Source organism: Pseudorca crassidens, chromosome 8 (assembly GCF_039906515.1).
Source record: "Pseudorca crassidens isolate mPseCra1 chromosome 8, mPseCra1.hap1, whole genome shotgun sequence".
In the NCBI taxonomy this organism is placed as follows: Eukaryota; Metazoa; Chordata; class Mammalia; order Artiodactyla; family Delphinidae; genus Pseudorca; species Pseudorca crassidens.
The window spans coordinates 24942686-24964988 of NC_090303.1; the positions used below are offsets into that span (position 1 = coordinate 24942686).

The 22303-nt window shown below is 36.6% G+C and overlaps 1 protein-coding gene and 1 long non-coding RNA gene across 3 annotated transcripts in view; one reads left to right on the forward strand and one right to left on the reverse strand.

The window, feature by feature from the left end:
• Window positions 1–12795: 12795 nt before the first annotated feature.
• On the reverse strand, window positions 12796–18768 carry LOC137228928 (uncharacterized). The gene is made up of 2 exons (XR_010945410.1): window positions 18584–18768; window positions 12796–13350 (listed from the first exon to the last, which is right to left on the reverse strand). It is a non-coding gene; the product is annotated as an uncharacterized lncRNA (long non-coding RNA).
• Window positions 17499–22303, forward strand: part of LOC137228926 (platelet glycoprotein 4) — an 82635-nt gene continuing 77830 nt past the window's right edge. The window contains exon 1 of one of the 2 annotated variants that reach the window (XM_067746066.1): window positions 17499–17657. The gene's annotated coding sequence lies outside the window, so the exon portion shown is untranslated. The remainder of the gene's footprint in view (window positions 17658–22303) is intronic. The other variant, XM_067746070.1, reaches the window with a different exon arrangement.

Genomic DNA, 22303 nt, shown 5'->3' on the forward strand with positions numbered 1-22303 from the left:
TTTCATGGAAAGCTTTCAGTGTGACAGGCTCTGTGCTAAACAAGGGTAAACTCACTAACGCTGGCAAAAAAAACTGAACCAAACCTCCAAGGCAATTTGTATTACAATGTGACAAACCCCTAGGTGACATTAAGGCAATGGAATAGAACTCTCATTTGAGGTATCATCAAGAAGAGTAGAGTTGACATTTTTAGGTTCAGTGATTTATATCATCTCTCTGATCTTACAGATTTCTTAACACTATAGCATACTATTGTGAAATAGATCTACAGTGGCTTCTGGCTTGTGGATTGGCATGCGTACAAAACCAACATACAGTTCATAACTGTTTTTTCCTGGTGACCCCAGACCTTGGTCTTTGTGACTTTAATCTAATCTCTGACTTGGGGTCCAACTCCCAGTATTTACATAACCATTTATTTTGTATGAGTCTTCTATGTTTCCCTTTGTTTTCATCAAGGCCTTTAGGACTGAAGATCCAAAATTATTTGCTGTCCAAATGGCAAAATGGTGATAAACATTGAAGCTGGGGGATGGTCATACAAGGTCGTTATACCCTTATTTCCACTTTTGAAAAGTTCAAGAGAAAGTCAAAAGACAAAGAAAACCATAATAGAAGTGACTTTCAGATATTGTGTATGAGAACCAGATGAGTATGAAATTGATGTTTAACTTTACAGGAAGAGAGAAGTTTAGAGAAAGACTCACAGGCCTAACTGTGCTACCTCTGTCTATCAAAAACCGCAAGGATTTTCTGCTTTAAGAAGTTGTGTGCAGTCAAGTCTTTATATGAAAGACTGTCAGTCTCTAATCGTTTCTAAGTTTCCTTGATGGAGTGGTGTCATATAAATCTTGGTCAACAGGCCTTGGAATCTTAACTGCTAAATTCACCAGTTTCTATGTTGTGGTCATTGTTGTTAACTTACATTTAAAATTCTACAGGTCTGCATTTCTTTTTTAACATATCACTGATGTTAGGGACCAGATGTTTCCTCTAGATCAGGGTAGGGCTTCTTAGTTGCTTCCCTTGTTTTTCTTATAATATACGTCTTCCACGAGGTTGTTTTAGAGACATTACAGCGTAGAGTCCTTGAGCTGGAAGCTTGGAATAGTGTCTCAGGGACAAGGAAGGAAGCTCTAAGAGAAAAGTATGGTGGAAAAGGAAGGAAAAAAATGGAAGCAAGCACAGTGTATGGATGTACCAGATGAAGCTAAAAAAAAAAAAAAAACATTCTCACAACTTGTTGAACTGTGATCTTAATGTAGAAGGAAAAAAAAAACCTTACGGGGAAACATTCCAATCTGCTTTCTTAGGTTCCTTTAATATTCAGATAAACTTTTAATAATTTTCTTTTAGAATATGACTATTTCCATGGCTTAATGTTCTCATTGTGTCATTAAATTTTATATTATATATCATTTAGTGGGAAAAACAAAATACTGACAATGTCATTCACTATGCTTCTTTTGATGTAACTTTTGTTCCATGTGATCAAATAGAATATATGCACCATCAAAAGGCATTCAGGATTATACTGGCTGCTACAAAAACCAAGTTCCTCAGGTCCTGTAAGTTATTATCTTTCTGTTGCATTTTACAGTTGATAAAATTAACATTTAGAGAGGGTAAGTAGCCTATGCTCACACATCTCGAAGGGGGAGAACTGTACTCCCCTTATAAGCACTCCCAGATCTCCTGATTCAGAACTGTTTAATTTTCAAGGGATCCCATTAGTGAAAAGCACTTTTGTTTCCTTTGACAATAAAAGAAACATAGCAGTTAAAAATATATATTCCAGGTTTTTTTCCCCAGCTTTTCAAAAGTCTTCCACAGAAGATGTAAGTGAATCTCAACCTGGTTGTCATTTGATTTTCAAATGTGTTGAATGGTTGAGTGCTGAATTTTATCTAATCTCATTAGATAAAATTCAGTGGTGGTTACATAATGTTTTTGCCTAAAAAACTACGTTATTTCTTAAGAACCTATTAGATTTAGAAACAGGATATTTCCAAAAGAAAAAAATGACAAGACAGTATCTTTTTTTTTCTTTTTTAAAGTAGGTCTCATTGAAACTGTGATGAGGAACCATGTCACTAGGGAAAAAGAGTCATTAAATTTTGTTTGTTTTGCATACATGCCAGTTCACAACTCAGAGGAAACTGGATTTATTTTGCTATCAAGTAACTTTATAGACATATACACAGTATATAAACAGATTCTTAAAACGACTTTAAATACTCAAATATCTCTTTTGAAATGCATTTTAATAGGTGATAAATGAATTCAGGAGACCTATCTAGACTTCATTTTTAACCCCCAAACTGTACACAAGCTGATCATTTGAAGCACCATCTGAGTGTCGAGAAAGAAGAATGATTTTTCCAAGGTCCAAGACCTCATTGAAAGTATCCCACTCAGAAATCTGGGAAACCCTATTTGCCAATGGCATGAGCCTAAGCAAAGCATAAGATAAAGCTGAGATCAATATTCCAGGCAAAGCACCTATGAACACTACATCCAGTGATGAAGCTTAAAGTTAAAATCAGAGAAGTATTCAGAGCTGGATGAGAGAACGTCATGAACACAGACTGGAAATGAGCAATGTCATGAACACAGACTAGAAATGAGGAAACAGACTGGAAGTGAGCAATGTCATGAACACAGACTGGAAATGAGCAAACAGACTGGAAATGAGCAATGTCGAACACAGGTTGGAAAGGAGCCAACAGGTCTGAGTTTCACAGGCTGTCTGAGCTGAGCAGCAGAGTTCAGGTGCCAGTGATGCAGACTAATTTCTCCCATATTCTGAATGGAAATCTATGCTAGTGATTAGATGCAGTGATTTAGCAAAATTCTCTTTGGTGGGCTTCCCTGGTGGCGCAGTGGTTGAGAGTCCGCCTGGCGATGCAGGATACACGGGTTCGTGCCCCGGTCCGGAAGATCCCACATGCTACGGAGAGGCTGGGCCCGTGGGCCATGGCCGCTGGGCCTGCGCGTCCGGAGCCTGTGCTCCGCAGTGCGAGAGGCCACAGCAGTGAGAGGCCCGCGTACCACACACACACACACACACACACAAATTCTCTTTGCTTTCTGCTGTGCTCTTTTTCCATCAGAAATAATAACCTATGTTCTCAATGAAGGCCTCAGACCTCCTAACTGCCCCCCCCACCTCCACCCCACACACAAATCAGACTATTTAAACTGGAAGTAAAAGGAAAGAAATTACATTATTGCGTGTTCAACAATTTCTTAGCAGCTGCCTGCTGGAAGGTTTGTGGCAGTTACATCAGGCGTATCACATAAAGTTTATATTCAATAACTTCTAGTGTCTTCAGTCACTGAAAAATGCATGGTAGGTCCCCACTGAGTGTATTGCCACTCTCTGTGCTAGCTGTTGAAATATTATTTAGGGGAACATTAAAGAAAAAATATTCTCAGGTTTCAGAGTCATGTTGGGTGACAAAAAGTCACCCAAGGAAAAGTTGCAGGGATCCAGGGTTAAAAAACATACTAGTGATTCACATCCAATGCACAGCAGAATGAGCCATCATGGGAAGGATACATTAAGAAAACTGATAGGATCGCAAAAAAATGGTTCCACAGTTCCATGGCTACAGGGGATCCATTTAGTTTTCAGACCTTTGACCTTTGCTCAAAAGATGACCTAGTTAGTCTTCTATGCTTTGGCCTTTATATTTTGTCTCTTTGGACTAACAGCCATGTAGTAAATCTACAGTCATTCCATAAAGTTTCCCATTTATATCTGTGCACTTTCAAATATAATTTGATGTGGCCTCCGTTCCGGCAGAATGATCACTGCTTCATTATGCCATTTTAACCACGATCAGCAATTGTAGACAACAGTGTCCTTTGAGTACTGTGTATAAGTTAGTCAATCTCTCTATTTGTACTTGAAAAGGCAAAAATAAAAAAAAGCAAATAACTTCTAGAAAAAAAGCAAAATAAAAACCTCATCAGAGATACATGAAATAAAGAACAGAAAGCTGTTATTGGTGTCATATACCCTTAAAGGTATCTTATCTACAAATGAACAGGCAAAAGTTAAAACTGAATTTAGCTCACGTCTTTCAGGAATGTATTACTGGAGTGCCGAAATTCGATAATAAACAAGTATGATCAGCAAACATACAGGCTTTCATTATCATCTAATAAAAGAGACTATTGTGATATGTTATGTAATTTTTAAACAGTTACTTGAACTTTACCTCATACAAAAATATAAAAACATCCTCTTATATAATATTATTATTAGGTCTTTAGGCTTTATGGCAAAACTGTTTCTTAAACCCTTATAGTTATGACTGATTTCTGGCTACTTGTTGAGTCTCCAGCTGAATCATGGACAGGACCAGTGATATGACCTGAACTCAGTAATAAGGTACATAAACTTGACCTGGCTATCCCTTATCTCCCTCTAGTAGTAAGTTGTTACAAACTATTTACTAAAATAAAAATACTCTTTACATGTATGTAGGTGATACTCAGGAAATGGTGTGGCAAAGAATATTCAATTTATATGCTTAGAGTTCTAAGGTAAAAAACAGAAATTTGGTACTTGAATGCCAATATGTGATTAAGGAAATAGAATATCATGGAGAGTAATGGATTGCAAAATTTAGGATAATAATAACAGCAATATCAGGCCAGAAGGTAGTACAGGCATCTTGAATATCATTCTAATGTTCTTTATTACTGTCCTGAGATACTTATAATTTTCAAGGAGAATAATGGGAGTTAAAAATAGCAAAGAAAAAAAAAAAGGAAAGCAAAGGGAATGTATGAGCCAAGATAATACAGAGATTAAATTCTACCAACTTCTTTCATAAATCTTTGATATCTCCACAGTCCCTGAATGGATACTTTGGCCAAGCATTGAACTGCTTCTGTGATCAGCAAACATACAGACTTTCTTTTCCTTTTTTTCCCCATTTAAAAATTATCTCCTACTTCTTGAGTTGGCAGAACGTCAGGCAAATTGATTGCCCGTCTATTTTCTGTACACAGCCCACATCTTTAAGGACCTCAGAATTTTTCTTAACATTGTGTGCCCTACCTAGAAGCCATTTTTTCCGCCTTTTCCACTTGTTCAAATCCTACTCATTTTCCAAAGCTTAACATAATGTGCTATCTCTGCATTTCCTTATCTCTCTCTGAGGTCTCAAAGCAAATTAGTTATGCATATCCTATGATTGTAAAACTAGCTACCTATCTATTACTGTAAAGCAGTTTTTCCAACCACTGATTTAAAATATTCATGGATTAACAATGATAAAGATGGTAAATGTGTCCATTTCTATTTCAATTTTAAAATCAAATTGAAATATAACTGCTTAAAAGAGGAAAAAAAAAGTTTGAGGTCTCAAACACTGTCAAATGAATACCCATTCAGTTTATCAAAACTGAACAATGCCAGCTGAAAGGAAGAGCTTTAAACTCTATTCAGTTTTAAACTACCATTATTCTTATTTTTAAAACTATTTTATAAATCATTGATTAAAGATATTGAGAGACCTAAGGGTATTGAAAACCAGAGGTGAAAGTAGAAGTAAGGAAGTTTGTATATCTGCAAATTTGCACCAACACCATCTTTATCAGGTTTGAAAAGTGCATTCAGGCAATTCACATTTCGATAAAGAAGAAAGAGTTGTGTCTGGAAATTCAAGATCAGTAACCAAAGAAAATATATGTGTCACATATATTTAATCTTTTACTTGTTAGGTACAAAAGCAAGACACGTCCAAATAGTGTTATTGATGTAGAAGTGTTTTCATAAAGCAGCCTCTAACCTCCTTTCTTATCTCATAATTAAGAAATTAAATAATTAATATAAATATAAAAAATAGTATGATATATTTAAAAAGTATGAAATACAAAAAGTCAAATATCAATTAAGGAAACGTTGTTTTTGTCCATATTTGATGACAAAAAATTGTTAAATTTCAGGTCATCTTTCACTATATATTTGGTACTGAAATACAATACATTAAAACTTTATGCATTAACAAATTAAGCTTCTTATTAATTATTTGGAGGTAAAATTTCCTTTTTTAGTAGGAAAAATCAAATTTAGTTTTCTATTATGGCTATATTAAAGAATACACAATCCTTAATAATTTCCTAATATAATTAGAAATCTGACTCTTCATATCATTAAAAATGAATAAAATTTTTTAACATGACAGGCTATAGATATAACTATGAAAATGGGTCACAGGTCTGAAAAGGTTTGGAAATGTTAGTTGATAAATAAAAATAATTAAAAATTGAATATAACAAATTAATACTTTATATTCACTTAGAAATGTGATATATAAATAAATCAGTAGATGAATAAATACATGAATTAGAAGGAGGAGGGAAGAGCAAGATTTGTTAGAGAAGAAATTGATTGTAAAGCCAGATAGACCTGGTTTGAATTTTTTAAACTGCCACTTATGAGCTATAGGTCCTTAGGAAAGATATCCCACCAAAAGTCTTTGAGCACAAGTTAATTATAAAAATAATAGATATGGCAGTTCCAGTAATATACCTACCTATGCAGTAGTCCTTATGCAAAGTTTTTATCCCATTCTTTTCTTGCTCTAGTTTGAGTGTAGTTTCAGCCTGCATGTGGTATACACATGGCTTCAACCTGTGTTGAAATGTTCAGGAGAAAGACACAAATCCTAGAAGTTAGTATTTCTTCCCAGCTTTCTTTTGTGTAATCCTCATTTATCCAAATTCAATTGCATTTTTTCCCACTGTTCTTTGATATCATCCATTACTTTCCTAGATGAGATGGAGGACTAAAAGACTAAGACTAATCTTTTAGTCCTCCATCTCATCTACCTTTTATAATACATTGTAACAAATAAAAAATTTATAAAATTCTATCTAATAAACAATAATCATTCATCTAATTAAGGGAGGGAATTAGATATTATCACCTAGATATTTTTCATAAGCTCAGATAATCTTCTTAATTTTCTCATGCCTAAACCTCAAAGTCAGCAGCACCATTCTAGTTTCTTCTGTTATATTTGGCTGGATAGATCTATGGATTGGCCAAGAGATAGTAGAAGTCTCAGTTCTCTCTGTTCTTCTCCATTATTTCCCACAAACATATCTGAGAATGCTGTTCTAAAAAGAGGAAATGGATTGAAGTTACATTTAAATGTTGACTATCAAATAACAAAATATATCTATAATGACTGGAATTTTAGGATCAAAAGTTTCATTAGAATAAGAACGTATGTCTTAAAATTATGCAGTATGAGAGACTCTACTGCTGGCTTTCACGTAGTCATCTGCCATGTTTTGAGAGGATCACATATAGCTAGGACCTGAAGGCAGCCTCTAGTAGCTGTGGACAACACCTAGTCAACAGTAAGCAAGGAAGCAGGAATCTCAGTCCTACAACCACAAGGAACTCACTTTCTCCAGCAAACATACGAGTGTAGAAGATGACCTCAAGCCTCAAATGAGAAAGTAGCCCAGCAGAAACTGTGTGAAACTGTGAGAAGAGAATTCAGCCACTCTATGCTCGAACTACATACAGAACTGTGAGATAATAAATGGGTGTTGCTTTAAGCCACTAAGTTTGTTATGAAGCAATAGAAAATTAATATGATAGGGTTTTTTGTTTTGTTTTTTTTTGTTGCATTAATTCCCATTGTTTCTTATATCAAAACAAATAACCTGAAAGCTATTTCTGGGACTAAAGACTTTCCATTCCCCACAGCAATTCTTTCATGGAATTAAGGGTTCCATGTTAAATCTTAAACGTTTTAGTTGCAGGTTAATGCCATAAATAAATATATAAAAATAGTTTATTCAGCTAGTCAGCAAATATTTCTGGTATGCCTTCTACATGTTGGGTACTCTTTTAAGCAATGTGGAATATGGCAGTGAACAAGAGAGTGAAAATTCCCTGGCCCCAAGGGCTTTACATCTTCATATAATATATATTAAAGATTTTTAAAATACCAAAGAAATATATGATAAAATCAAGTAGCATAATAAATGCAACAAAGTGGAGTTAGAAGATAGAGTATGATGAGAGATTGCTGTTTTAAATACATTGGACACTAGAGAGATAACATGTGAGCAGAGAAGCTGAATAAAGAGGGGGAACAGAACCAACACACAAATATCTGGGAGAAGAGGGTTTCAGGTCAAGGGAACAGCCGGTGGAAGGTCCAGAGGTAGGATGTGTTTTGACGTGTTCCAGAAAGGCCAGAGTGGTGTGAGCAGAGTGAATGAAGTAGAAGATAGTAAGAGATAAAGGTGGAGGAGAAGTCAATGGCCAACCATATGAGGTCTTTTAGATTCTGAACCTTTGAAGATATTTTCTACTTCTGAACCTTTTGTTAGAACTCTTTGATGACACTGTCCATTTTAATGTATATCTCTTTTAAAGATCTAGTAATCAAGTTATCTTAAAATTTGGTTCATGAAGAAATTTGATGCCTTCTGAAGGACTGCTAAGTTTTCTTTTATGATGAGAGTTTTAAAACACATAACAGTACCCTTGTGGTCATGGCTGCCAGGAGACACCAAGCTTGGGCTTGAGTGAACGAATGTTCCTCAGCTAAGGTTTTGGGTAAACTCATCTCCGCTCCTTCACGATTTTTTTTATTTGTCTCACATCTTCATTAATTTTCTGTCATTTATTGTTGCTTTAAATACCTTTTGGAAATAGGTATAATACAAAAAAGACCAAATCTGCCAATCAGAGATCTTTCTATCTAAAACTATGATTCATATGACATCCATTTATTAAACAATTGGTTAGTATTTAGAGACTATGGACTAAATTAAATGAATAAGCCCTCGATTCCATCAAAGAGATAAATTTGTATGCTAAGTATAATAAAATAAGATTTAAACTTACAGGGAATTAAAGTCTCATATATAACACTCTGGGCGGTCAGTTCATGAAGAGCTTTTGTTGGCTAAGGGGAATTGAAGAAGAAATCACAGAGAGGAGGAGCTTAAAGGAAGACTCCTGCTGAATATGGTAAGACTCATTATACACTGAACAGTACTAAATGGTGTCATTCACATTGTATACGTGATATATATATATATGTGATGTATTATATATGATATAATATATGTACATATATAATGGCAATTTTCTTGTAGGGTACTTCAAAGTATTTTGAAGAAGTGGTTCCTTTCATTTGCACAAAGTAACCACATAGGCCAATAGTAGCACAAACAGTAATTTTTAAACATGAAAGTATCCATTAATTCCAGTTCAATTTGTCTGGGATGAAGAATGAACATGTTATGTTTTTTAAAGCTTTCAGTGTCCACACCATGTTAAGGATCATTGAATTTGGAGAGTAACATTTAGGTAGAGAATTGAAAATTCTAGATAGAGGAAATATTTAAAGCAGTGGAAAATGCAAGAAAAAATGCAGAGAATATTTCATTGAAGAATAGACTTCATGCAGGAATAGGAATAATAGTTGAGAAACTTCTGTGCTGGTCTAAGGAGTTTAAAGTTCATTCTCTAGGAAATGGGTACTATTAATGTTTTATTTTAAATAAATAAATCATAAAATCAAATTTGGGTTTTAGAAAGATTACCCTGAAAGCAGTGAGAAGGATAAATGAGAGGGGAGTATTTCTGCATGCAGAAACATCGATCAGGAGACCATGGTAATGGTTAAAGGTAGGTGGTGATTGAAACCTGACTTAAGTAGAGGCGGTGAAAACAAAACACAGGAGACAAATGGAAAATATATGGTGAGGTTAGAGTTGTTAGGAATTGGAAGATGATTGGGTGTATGGGGAACAGTTTTAGGCTGGGTAACAGGAGGTATGGTGATGTAATTTTACAGAGATGAAGAACACAGATGTAGAGGTAGGAAAGGGGAGTTGTGTTTACGGCAGCAGGGTAGAGATGTGCACGGAAGGTTGACGTGCAGTTATATCACAGTGAGTCAATCAAAACGCGGTGTTTAAGAGCTTAAGACCTGGAGCCATGGAGATCTGGGCCCAAATCTGGCTACTTGGAGCACTGTAACAGTGAAGTAAGTTATTTAACTTTACTAAACTTTCATTTGAATGTGTAAAATGGTAAATGTTAGTTTTATATCCAGAATTTTGAAAAAGTGAGTTAATAGAGACACTTTACTGGTGTATAGAGAATTCTCAAAAATGCTAAGTAAATTTACTATTAGGGTAGAATTTAGGGGTAAAAAATAGATTTGGGGATTAACTGTGCAGAGGTGCTAAATTGAGCCCATAGAGTAGCATACATTGCCCAGGAAGAGAAGGTACAGGAAGAAGAGAATGGATAGGACTAGAACACAGAAGATACCTATTTTGAGAATGCAGATAGAGCAAGGGGAACACAAAAATGGACAGGGAAAGGACAATCAAGAACATGGTATGAAGAATTTATGCAGAAATAGAGGAATCCTATTTGAAGTATGATCTAAGGGCTGGAAATCTTGGTTCTAGAGCTTTGTTAGTACGTTTTGATTGGTCTCAGTATCCTTCTACTTAATCTTCCCCTGTCTCTCCCAAAGAAAACAGAGCTACAGCACACTAGATAGTGTTTTGTACAATTGCTTACCAAAAAAGTACATAAGAACTGCCTGATTATTAGCTGATTATCACGTGATAACATCAAAACAAAATTTCATAAACAGAAAGTGCTACAACATGTAAGTAATAATTATAAAAAACCAAAGCTCTGTGTCTGATTTAAAAACCAGTGGGACATCTGCTTGGTTGCTACCATAATTGGCCACCAGCCTGTTGTTTTGTTGTACTAGAAGGACTTTATGTCCTGTGGATGTTACTTGCTCCTGGTCCAGGGGGACTCAAGTTTCCATTAGATTACAAGCTTTATACACAGAGCCAGATGTGTGCAAGACTCTTGCACAATTTCTAAGTCACTTAAAATTTTTTTGCTTTTAGTATTAGTTTCATTCAGTTTCCTTTAGTCCTTCCTCCATGAGAATTAATCATCTCCCTGGACTTCCAGTCTCTAAGGTGTCACTTGTGTTGTGACTCTCCCTGTGACTCTCCTTGTGAAAGCTTGGTAGGATAACCCAAACAAAAAAGATAAATTGACATTGCAGTAAGCGTTCACTCCTGTTCACATTGTACTCAGTTCCACTCAGTCATTCATTTATATAATCTGTCATTCAAGAAATGTTGTTTCAGCACCAGCTGAAATATGCCAGTCATTGAGCTAGATGTGTTCTCATATGTTAACTGAAGAATAAGTGTTCATGTTAGGGTGTAGAATAATTTCTAGAATAGCTTCAATTTAAACAGTTTATCAATTACTCTTTTTCCCCTTTCCTCACATACCACAACAGCAAACTCCGTTGATTTTACCTTCTAAATATTTCACAAATCCATGTTTTTTTCTCCATTTTTTTCAATCATTTTAGGACGTTACTATTAAAGTCAGTAATAGTTGCCTTGATGGTTTCCCCACATCCATCCTTACCTCTCTTTAGTCCATTAACCATGAAGCTATCAGAGAGCTTGTTTTTAAATGTTATTCAGATCCAATCATGTATCTCTCTTGATTAAAATTTTTCAAAGGCTTCCCATTGTTCTTAGGATAAATCCCTACAAATCCCTATGACATCTGGTTCTTCCCCAGCTCTTCTGCCTCATCTCATATTACTCTTCCCTGCCCTCTTTCATCCAGTCACATTGGTCTTCTACCATGCTCCTTCCTGACCATGGCAGCCTCCTTAGAGTTGCTGGACCCCTACCTTTGAATGCTTTCCTAATTCTTTGCCACTTAAAAGCAACTCATTTTTAGATATTTCTGTGTGTGTGTGTGTGTGTGTGTATGATATATATGATATACATATAAATATATTATATGTCAGTATTTATATATGGTTGAACTAAATGGTAAATAAAGAGCCAAAGTTAATGCTCTCAAGTATCTTATTGTTTAGACAAGCAGTATTTAAGACATCTTAGTATATTATAATAAACTGAGATAAACAAGGATATTTTTTGAAGGAATTTACACTGTGATAAGCTGAGAGGTCAGAGAGAATTCCCTAATATATCTATATATAGGCTTCCCTGTATAATATGTATATTTATATACATATATATAAACAATATCTGCATATATCCATATAGACATATACACACATACGCACATATAAACAAATGCATGCAATAGATAGATGTATACATACATGCACGTGTATATACATATATAAACAAATACAGTGTATATATACATATATGCACACATATATATACATTCAAATGTATATGTATATTAGGGAAAACTCTCTGATCTTTTAGCTTAGCTTATCACAATAAAACTTTCCTTCATTATTTATCCCACTTTATGATAATACATTATGATTTGTGAAATACTGCTTGTCTCCCTTCACTAAACAATAAGATACTGAGAGGACAAACTTTGGCCCTTTATTCACCATTTTTTCTCAAAGGAGTAGCACAATGCCATACACATAAACAGAATCTCAAAGGGTTTTGCTGTTTGATGGATGAATGATTAAATGATCAACCATCCACCCTAGAAGGGAAGAATGTTGCTTTGGAGCTATAATATTTCATTGCAAATTATATTTTTAATTAATTTTTATTAGAGTATCCTTTACACTGCAAATTATTGGTAAGGCTTTTACAACTAATGAAGATGACACTGGAAGGGAGAAAAAAATAAAGATACACAACTGAGCAGTAATTTTAGATGTCAAAGACAAGAGCACCACTCCATTAGATCATTTTTATTAGTATAGATTTCCATCAATCCTCATTACTTTTGTTTTTTTAAAAAAATTATTTATTTATTTTTGGCTGTGCTGGGTCTTCGTTGTTGCACGTCGGCTTTCTCTAGTTGCCTCGAGTGGGGGTTACTCGTCGTTGCGGTGTGCAGGCTTCTCATTGTGGTGGCTTCTCTTGTTGCGGAGCACAGGCTCTAGGTGCACAGGCTTCAGTAGTTGTGGCACGCGGGATCCAGAGCACAGGCTCAGTAGTTGTGGCACATGGGCTTAATTGCTTCGCGGCATGTGGGATCTTCCCAGACCAGGGCTTGAACTCATGTCCCCTGCATTGGCAGGCAGATTCTTAACCACTGCACCACCAGGGAAGTCCCAATCCTCATTACTTTGGATGACAAACATAAAGCCAGCACTCGCCTCTAAAGTCAGCTTTGAGAGGAAATGGTGGTAAAACATTTACCTCAAGCTGATGTTTGGAATAAAGACATTCACACATGTATAGATTTGAGGAGAGCAACGTAAGCAGAGAAGATTAATATTAAGACTTTTTCTCCATTGTATATTCTTTTCTCCTTTGTCACAGATTAGGTAAATCTGAAAGAGGAAAACAAATATCGTATATTAACACATATATGTGGAATCTAGAAAAATGGTACAGATGAACTTATTTGCAGGAATAGAGACACAGACGTAGAGAATGGACGTGTGGACATGGAGGGGGGTAAGGGTGGTGGGATGAATTGGGAGATTGGAATTGACATACATACACTACCATGTGAAAAACAGATAGCTAGTGGGAACCTGCGGTATATAGCACAGGGAGCTCAGCTCTGTGCTCTGTGGTGACCTAGATGGGTGGGATCGGGGGAGGTGGGAGGTCCAAGAGGGAGTGGATATATGTGTACATATAGCTTATTCACTTTGTTGTACAGCAGAAACTAAACACAATATTGTAAAGCAACTATACCACAATTTTTAAAAAAAAAAGACTTTTCTCTAGCTTTTCTGCAAGAAAATGGTCCTTACAAAGAATGTCTGAGTGAAATTATTTATTCCATGCTAACATGGGAAAGCTAACAGACAAACAGAAAAACCTAGAAAGAAGGGTGTGTTACTAGAATCAGTGAAAAATTAGTCCTGAAAATGTCTTTCAGATCCTAAATATATACTTTACACAAGCTGATGATAATCCAAGGGCGTTTTTCAAATGTGTTTTTCCTAAAAACAAGTTAGCAAGGTTCACATGTTAAAGTATATTGGTGAATATTCTCATTGTTTTCAAGTGTGTACAGGGGTTTATGCCAAAATCTCCTAAGGCCACAACCATTCCTTCCCTGTTATGTTACAGAACCAGGGACTCAAGAACAGATTGCTGTTAACACTTATACAGTGGACAGGAATATAAACAATGGGGTGAATCTCTGATTTAAAACTTGAATTTTTCTGAAGGGAATTTTTTTTTTTTTTTTTTGGCTGCTTTGGGTCTTCGTTGCTGTGCATGGGCTTTCTCTAGTTGCGGCGAGTGGGGGCTGCTCATTGTGGTGGCTTCTCTTTGTTGCAGAGCATGGGCTCTAGGCGCTTGGGCTTCAGTAGTTGTGGCACGTGGGCTCAGTAGCTGTGGATCGCGGGCTCTAGAGCGCAGGCTCAGTAGCTGTGGCGCACGGGCTTAGTTGCTCTGCAGCATGTGGGATCTTCCCGGACCAGGGCTTGAACCCATGTCCCCTGCATCGGCAGGCAGATTCTTAACCACTGCACCACCAGGGAAGTCCTGAAGGGAATTTTTTAAAAGCATCATATTATTCATTGAAAAGGCCTAAACATGTTCCGCAGGACATAGTACTTAGGGGTGAAGTCATTGCTGGTAATAGTATTTGATGAAGCGCCCTAGGTGGTGCTGGTCAGATGGAGAAGAGATATCTGAAAGAGAGATGGGCCCTGAGGGCGTCAGGGAAAGAGGATCTGGGGGTTGGGGCAAGGAAGGACAGAAAATATGATTGTGACTACTGCCACTGTAACCATGATGCTAAGTGTAGGGATGGATTCATTTGATTGCTGTTCTGAGAAAAAAATTTCACATAGAAAGGGGACATTTCGCAATAATGTCCTGTGAAGAACATACTATCGACAGCTGGCAAAAGCTGCTGTTGGCAGCAGGACTGTTGGTTCAACTTTCATGCCTTACAGTTTATGGTACTCATCGTGCAATAAAAACCGGAAGAGGCTTTGAGTTTGCCTAGTTTAATACTTTAGGTTCATAAACACTTGAAAGGCAACGAATTTGGGATGAAAAAGTCCTAGGTTTAATTAACATCCTGTGATGAAATGTTGAATTTTGAAGATAGTTGCTGAAGAATGCCGATTCTTTGGTTGAAGAGGGTCAGAGGTCTTGTCGGAGTTAGTTACCCTAGAGCCCAGTTACTTTATTTTATTTTTTTTTATTTTTATTTTTTGCGGTACGCGGACCTCTCACTGCTGTGGCCTCTCCCTGTGCGGAGCACAGGCTCCGGATGCACAGGCTCAGCGGCCATGGCTCACGGGCCCAGCCGCTCCGCGGCACGTGGGATCTTCCCGGACCGGGGCACAAACCCGCGTCCCCTGCATCGGCAGGCGGACTCTGAACCACGGCGCCACCAGGGAAGCCCAAGCCCAGTTATTTTTTATCTCAATCCACCACTATTCTTCCCTCTCCCTCACCACCCACGCTTCAGAAGTCAATGCCAGCAGGGAATTAAAAATTTAATGATAATGAATACATAACTCATAGAAAGGATATTCCACATTTCCTATTCTTATTTATAGGACATAATCCACATTCAAAGATAATGGTGAGTCAGGTGTGGGCATGCTATGATATTTATTGTGATTCACAGAAAGTGTGTGTGATCCTGAGTTTGCAGAATTTGTGGTTTGTCCTTTGACCTCTTTGATAAAACATTTTGTTTAACAAGTTCCTAGCTCAAGTAATAGCAAAACTTTTTATACATATAGAACATATTTTTTTTCCTATAAAGAAAGGGGTCACGTTCTGTGATAGATGAGAACCTGGCCTTCCCTCTCATGCCAAAATCTCTCTGATCTCCTGACCTCACCAGCTGACTCCTTGCCACCTGGATGTCACTCCCCTATGCCAGTTATCCACCCTCCGACTGCCAAACATGATATTAATGGCTGAGAAGGGGCCATGAGACTGACCCTCAAGGCTCTGGTAGGTCAAACTCTGTTTATGCAAACTGACAAGGACAAGTTGAGAAAAGTAAATGCAAGAGATGAGAAATATCTCTGGTAGTAAGGTTGTGCCTTACAGATCTTTGATCTTTTCCTTGTGTTAGGGACATAATGCTTCTGGGGATTTCCTGGTGTCATAGCAATACTCCATAGGGACCATTTCTGTACTTTTCCTAACTTTGTTTGAAAAAAATTAAAGCAGCCTTGGCATTCATTACTCATAGGATGGTTAATCTGACAGATAATGTGTGGATGAAATTCCTTTTTCACCTATAACTATATTTTAGGGTGGGAAAGAAACATGCTTTCAGTCAAAACTGTATGAGTTAGACTCTCATATGAACTACTTATTAGCCATGTGTCCATTGTCAATATTTATCCTTTTGAGTTTGTTTTCTTTTCTGTAAACATTTGGACCTAAAAATATTAACTTGATTTGAAAGGATTTTTGGGGATTAGGAAAAGAGAATGAGATTGTACAATATTTCATTTAGCAAAGTACCAAGCATGTAGACAGTGCTCAGTGCATGAGATCTAGTATCAAGATATGAAAATACAAGGTTTGGTAATTTGAAAAAAGTCATTCTCTTTCCTGGGATGATAGATAATACAGTAGGTAAGATCAGTTCATTTAGAAAGTGGTAACTCCCAAATCCATCATTTTTCTCTAATGCCATTCTGTAAAGACAGTATTAACTGAAAATAATTAATACCTCAAAATCTCAGGAAAGCAGCATGACTTTTCTAGTTTCTCTAGTCACTTTGTTCTAATGTATTATTATAGATCCTTAATGTATGAATCCCAGGAAGTGACTTATTGTTAGAAATCTTGCCATTATAGCTTCAGGGTAATAACTTTAATCGTGGAGTCTGCTCAGGCTGAGGGTAGAGCCTTATTCATATGCTTACCAACAGGACTAAGCAAAATTCAATTTAAATCTACTACATTATACACCTATACCAAAAGATTAACTTAAAACGAAGCACGATGGCAATGCGTGACACTTTCTGCCTTGTTAACTGAGGCAAACCAAAATGGACCAAATTACTACTTAACCTATGTAGGATAAAAAATACTAGAAAGTTTACCAAATAGATATTCATGTTTCAAGGACTCATCTACAAAATTTCCCCCCAAAAGTATGTTGAATAAATATTTAATATTCACTATTATGTTTTTTTCATACTTCATCAAGGAAAATTCAAACCTATCACAGCAAATGCTAATCATAGAGGGAAGCAGATTGATTGTTTAAGATTGATGATCTGAATTCCCATGTTTCATAAGCAAAGCAGCTATCTGTTAAGGGGCATAACAGGTTTTAAAAGGAAAAGGATTAAGGGTTTTATTTTCCTCACCTGAGGCACAAAGTGAGTGAGATTTTTTTTTTTCAAGTTAATTTTCATTTCATCTGGCTCAGGTGTCAGGGATCTATATTTATCTCGGTTTAGGCATGCGTCTGAAGCACTGGAAGTCTCAGGATGTCAATGGCTTTCACATGTCAGGATAACCTTAAATACAGAGGAGTCGTCAGGACCCTGAGCCTCATTTCTGAGTTCTCAGCTGCTGTGCTGTGGAAATCATGTGTTTATTTTCTGCATCTCCTCCTACAACAGTCACTCTGAAGCCAGTTTTAAGATCCTACCTCTGGGCAAGCAAGCGCCTCTAGAAGTTGGTGAGCACAATTATTTGTTTAGGGGTGTGGCTATAAATGTCTTTGTAGTTGATGGACTATCATCTAGTAAGTATTAGTAATTGTTATTTCTAACTCCTTAAGAAGATAAACATTAACTGGTGTAATAATTTAGTTTATGATGCTTCTTTTAACAGAGTTATAAACTTTCAACTAAATGGACAGACTTAACACAAATTTTTCATTTCCACTAGTCTCTCAATTCATCCTATGAAATTCCATTTGCATATTTTCATACCTTTTATTTAGAAAATATCAGAAACTTGAACTAATTATTTTAAAAAGTACAATTTTAGTGGAAATTTTTCTTCCTTCAGATTCTCTTAGTTGATCTGGCATGTCCTAATCTAAACTGATTTCTTATTTTATTTCAATTTCTGTGCATCTTCTTTTAAAAATGTTACTCTTTTGAAAAGGATGCTCTAAAATTCTGACCAGTTCAATTTTTTGCTTCCAAACTGGAAAAACATGTTTTAAATGAGACTAGAAGTTGAATGACCTGTGTTCATGGGAGCTAAAAATGTTTTTTGGTGTGTTGTCCAGACTGATAATTTAAAAGACTCAGTCCTCTTTACAAACTGACTCCTAGAAGGAAAAAAGAATCATTCCATACATAAGCTTATTGATCACTAGTGATCACAGAAATTGTATTGACTGTGGGCACCAGATATTTGAGGGGAGGGGATTTTGTTACATAGAAGAATTTTTGTTACATGGTATGTTTCATACAATGGCCATATAAGACCAGGAAACACTTCAAAGAATGCTAGAGTAATGACTTACTCAGACAGGAAACTTAAGGATATACTTATTTAGAGACAAAATTAAGTGCTGATACAAATAAAAAGCAGTCCCCTCTGACTCTCTATGCTACGAAGTCTGAGAATGAATTGGACAGGTTTCTTTACCTTTAAAGAAGGTCATTTCTTTTTATTCTTTGGAGAATGGTTTCTTGGAGCTGTGCTGAATTCAGGGGAAAGCATTCTAGACTGATACTTACAAAAGTATTAACTTTTGTTCACTTCCTGTGAGAGAATTCAGAACTCAGGTAGGATCAGGATCAGATGAAGAGAAATAGGCAACCCGTCTTGTTCTCAGGTATACCTGACTAAGTAATAGAAGTGCGATTTGTGGGGCAATATATGAGACTCCTGCAATCCTGACAAGGAGAAAGGAGAGATATTTTCAGATGACGTACAACACAAACTGTAATTATTTGGAATAGGATCATTTTGTAAAGGACAGTCAGGACTTTGCAATGAACTGTTCCCAGAGTTTCAGAAAGAAAACCAACACCTGAAGATAATAAAACGATTTTCACCTGGGAAAAGAAGGTTAGCTCCTGAACTCAGAAGAATCATTGTTAGGAAAAAAAAAAAGAAAAGAAAAGAAAAAGGAAAAAGCAAAAGGCTTTAAAGTGCTAACAAATTAGTGGCAAAGACCAAGTAAGACTGCAGAGTGGACCAATCAAATGGAAGAATATATTTTTCTTAGAGCGAAAAAATACAGAGTAATATATTGCTGTTGATGTGACTAAGGCTAGTTTTGCTTTTAGCACAGATTGCTGATTGAGATTACTAATTTAGGAATTTAATAGTGTTTACAATCGAAGCTTCACAGTTGAATTCTTTGGAAAAAATTCATAAAATTTTGAAATGAAAAAGAAATGCTTTAAAATGAAAAGTGTTTTTTATTGGTCAGTTGTTTATATGTTTTGATGCTTTTGGATGAAAATTGGAAAGTGTGTCACCACTTTACTACAACCTAAAAGATCTGGAGTAAGAAGCAGGGCGGTGCTGGTGGAGGAGGGATGCTATTTCCATATCAGGTTCCTGGAATCAGAAATAATGCCTAATCCAAAACGATTCTCTCAATCACAAACAATGAATTGTCAGGAAAAGGAAATAGTCTAAAGCTAGCTTAAGTGCCCAGGGAATAAAAAGAGAAATATAGTTCAGTAAATAGTTTTACTGTTTCGTGTGTTTTATGTTGAAGTATAGGTATTGGCTAAGCCACTGGAAACTTTTTTCCATTACAAAGGGCAGTTAGTAGGTATGCCAGTGATTCCACAATGAACTTTCCAGCCATTTCTTTATGGAGAAGGGTAAGGTGAATTCTGCTTTGTGTCTTCTGACAAATTTAGTCGTGTGGAGAATAACACTTTTAAATCGGTGCTTGATAGTACACTGTTAATAGTTTAAGATGTTTTGAAATATACCCAGAGACCTTTGTCACACAAACACTAGCATCTGAAGGAGGAAATGACAGAAAACTGGCAAACATTCTGGAGGGGACATAGCAGACAGCTTGGCTACAGTCACCAAGGTCTCCAGAGTGTGCTCATAATAGAAAAGCATTGTTCACCCTTCAGTGTTTGTGAAGTTTAAAAGTGGAATGAGAACAGTTTTAAAAATGATCAGTTTGTTCTCTTAATGTTGGTTTTTTCCTTATTAAATCTTCCAAACTTATATCTTACATTTCTCCCACTTTAATTTTTAGGAAATCAAAAGGGATAGTAGTAGTCATGAGAACGCAGTCTTACTGAAATTCATTTGGAGGCTCACTTTGTTCTATGTGGAACTTCATCATTACTCTATTTGAAATGTAACAGATGCTATTGTAAGGGGTCTTTCTTGTGTCTCACTCTAGGAAGCTTTAGAAATAAAGTAATAAAAGGTTATTCAGTACAGTGAGCCCAAAGCATGGACCCTAAACACGTCTTCTCAGAGCAGGCATACATTTTAATAAGTGGGATCTTTTCTACAAGTATTCTTACTTTAAGGCAGAACCCTAAAACAGCAAAAAGCTATTTTGGTTGGATAGATAATGGAGTCACTATCTTTCAGATACACTTATTCACTGATGCATTTGTTGAAAAATATTTATGAGCACTTACTGTGTGTCAGACAATGTTGTAGGCTACAGAGAACATTATTAGAAACCTTACTGTGCTGGTCATTTATAAGGATCCAGGATTTTTTTTTCAGGTGGTGGTTCTACATTTTGTTTATATGGAATGAAACCTTTTGATGAAAATTAAAAAAGAAAAAGTTAAGTTAGTAAACGATGAAGACGTAAGTTGAATTCTGTGGATACTTTCCCACCACTGCCCACAAACAGACCCCTTAAGCAGCGGTCAGTCTCCTGAAGAAAATAGGCTAAACAAGTGACTTAAAAATAATGCTATATGTAGAGGAGGAGTAGAAGGAAGATACCGGGCAGAGTTAGCTTCTCGCCATTGCCTTTCCAAATGCATAATTAACTCTTAAAATTCTAATTAACTAACATACAGCACATGGAAATACCTCCAGAAAAAACTAACTGCACTGTAGACTATGAAGGCTTAGGTTTCATAGCTTCCTAAATTTATTTCTGGTTGAACTATTTTTGTCTGAAATGGGGAACATATATAATCTAAATTGTAGCTGAGTCTCTTGGTTAGGGGGGAAGACCTCTAGTTTGCATGGAAACCTCTAGTTGATATGAGCCCGATCCTTTTAAGAGCTGCTTGGTCAAAAGTCACATCCAAGCAGTCAGGTTAGACAGGCAATTACAGTGCAAGAGAACATGAGCTGTGATAAGGGCAATGCTCAGTGATAAGGGCTCTGTTTACAGAACTTTGCTCTTAGGTAGAGTCTATACTTCCTGCTGTGATGTAAGCTCCATGAAGGCAGGAGTCATTTGTAACTTAGAAATATCCAATGCCGGACACATAGTAAGCACTCAATAGACAGATTGTATCCATTTATTCAAAAATAGGTCTAAATCTTTTTTTTTTTTTTTTGCGGTACTTGGGCCTCTCACTACTGTGGCCTCTCCCGTTGCGGAGCACAGGCTCCGGACGCGCAGGCTCAGCGGCCATGGCTCACGGGCCCAGCCGCTCCACGGCATGTGGGATCCTCCCGGACTGGGGCACGAACCCGTGTCCCCTGCATTGGCAGGCGGACTCCCAACCACTGCACCACCAGGGAAGCCCTAAATCATTTTTTTAATTAATTTTTACTGGCGTATAGTTGCTTTAACAATGTTGTGTTAGTTTCTGCTGTACAGCAAAGTGAATCAGTTGTACTTATACATATAGTCATTCTTTTTTAGATTTCCTTCCTAGTTAGGTCCCCAGAGATCATTGAGTATGGTTCCCTGTGTTAAACAGTAGGTTCTCATTAGTTATCTATTTTATACATAGTAGTGTATATATGTCAACTAGGCCTAAATCTTTTCTAACCCAAAATGTTCACCTTCCAATGAGGTCTATGAATAGAATTTTAAGAATTTTTAGTCATTTAAAATAATTTAAAACCTTTGTTTTTTTACCCATCTCTTATACTTAGCACTTTTTAAAATATCCAAATTGACATAAATCTCTACTCTAAAGTAATATATAGATGTGTGCAGTTTTTTGAGTGAGAAATTCTCAGGTTGGTAGTTTCATGGACAGTCACCATCACTGGCACCAACCCCGCCTTTCCCAGAATGTCTGTTTTTTTTTTTTTTTCAATTGGTGGAGGGGGGTGTATAGGGCAATCATCTATTAAAATTAATTACAGGGCTTCCTTGGTGGCGCAGTGGTTGAGAGTCTGCCTGCCGATGCAGGGGACGCGGGTTCGTGCCCTGGTCTGGGAAGATCC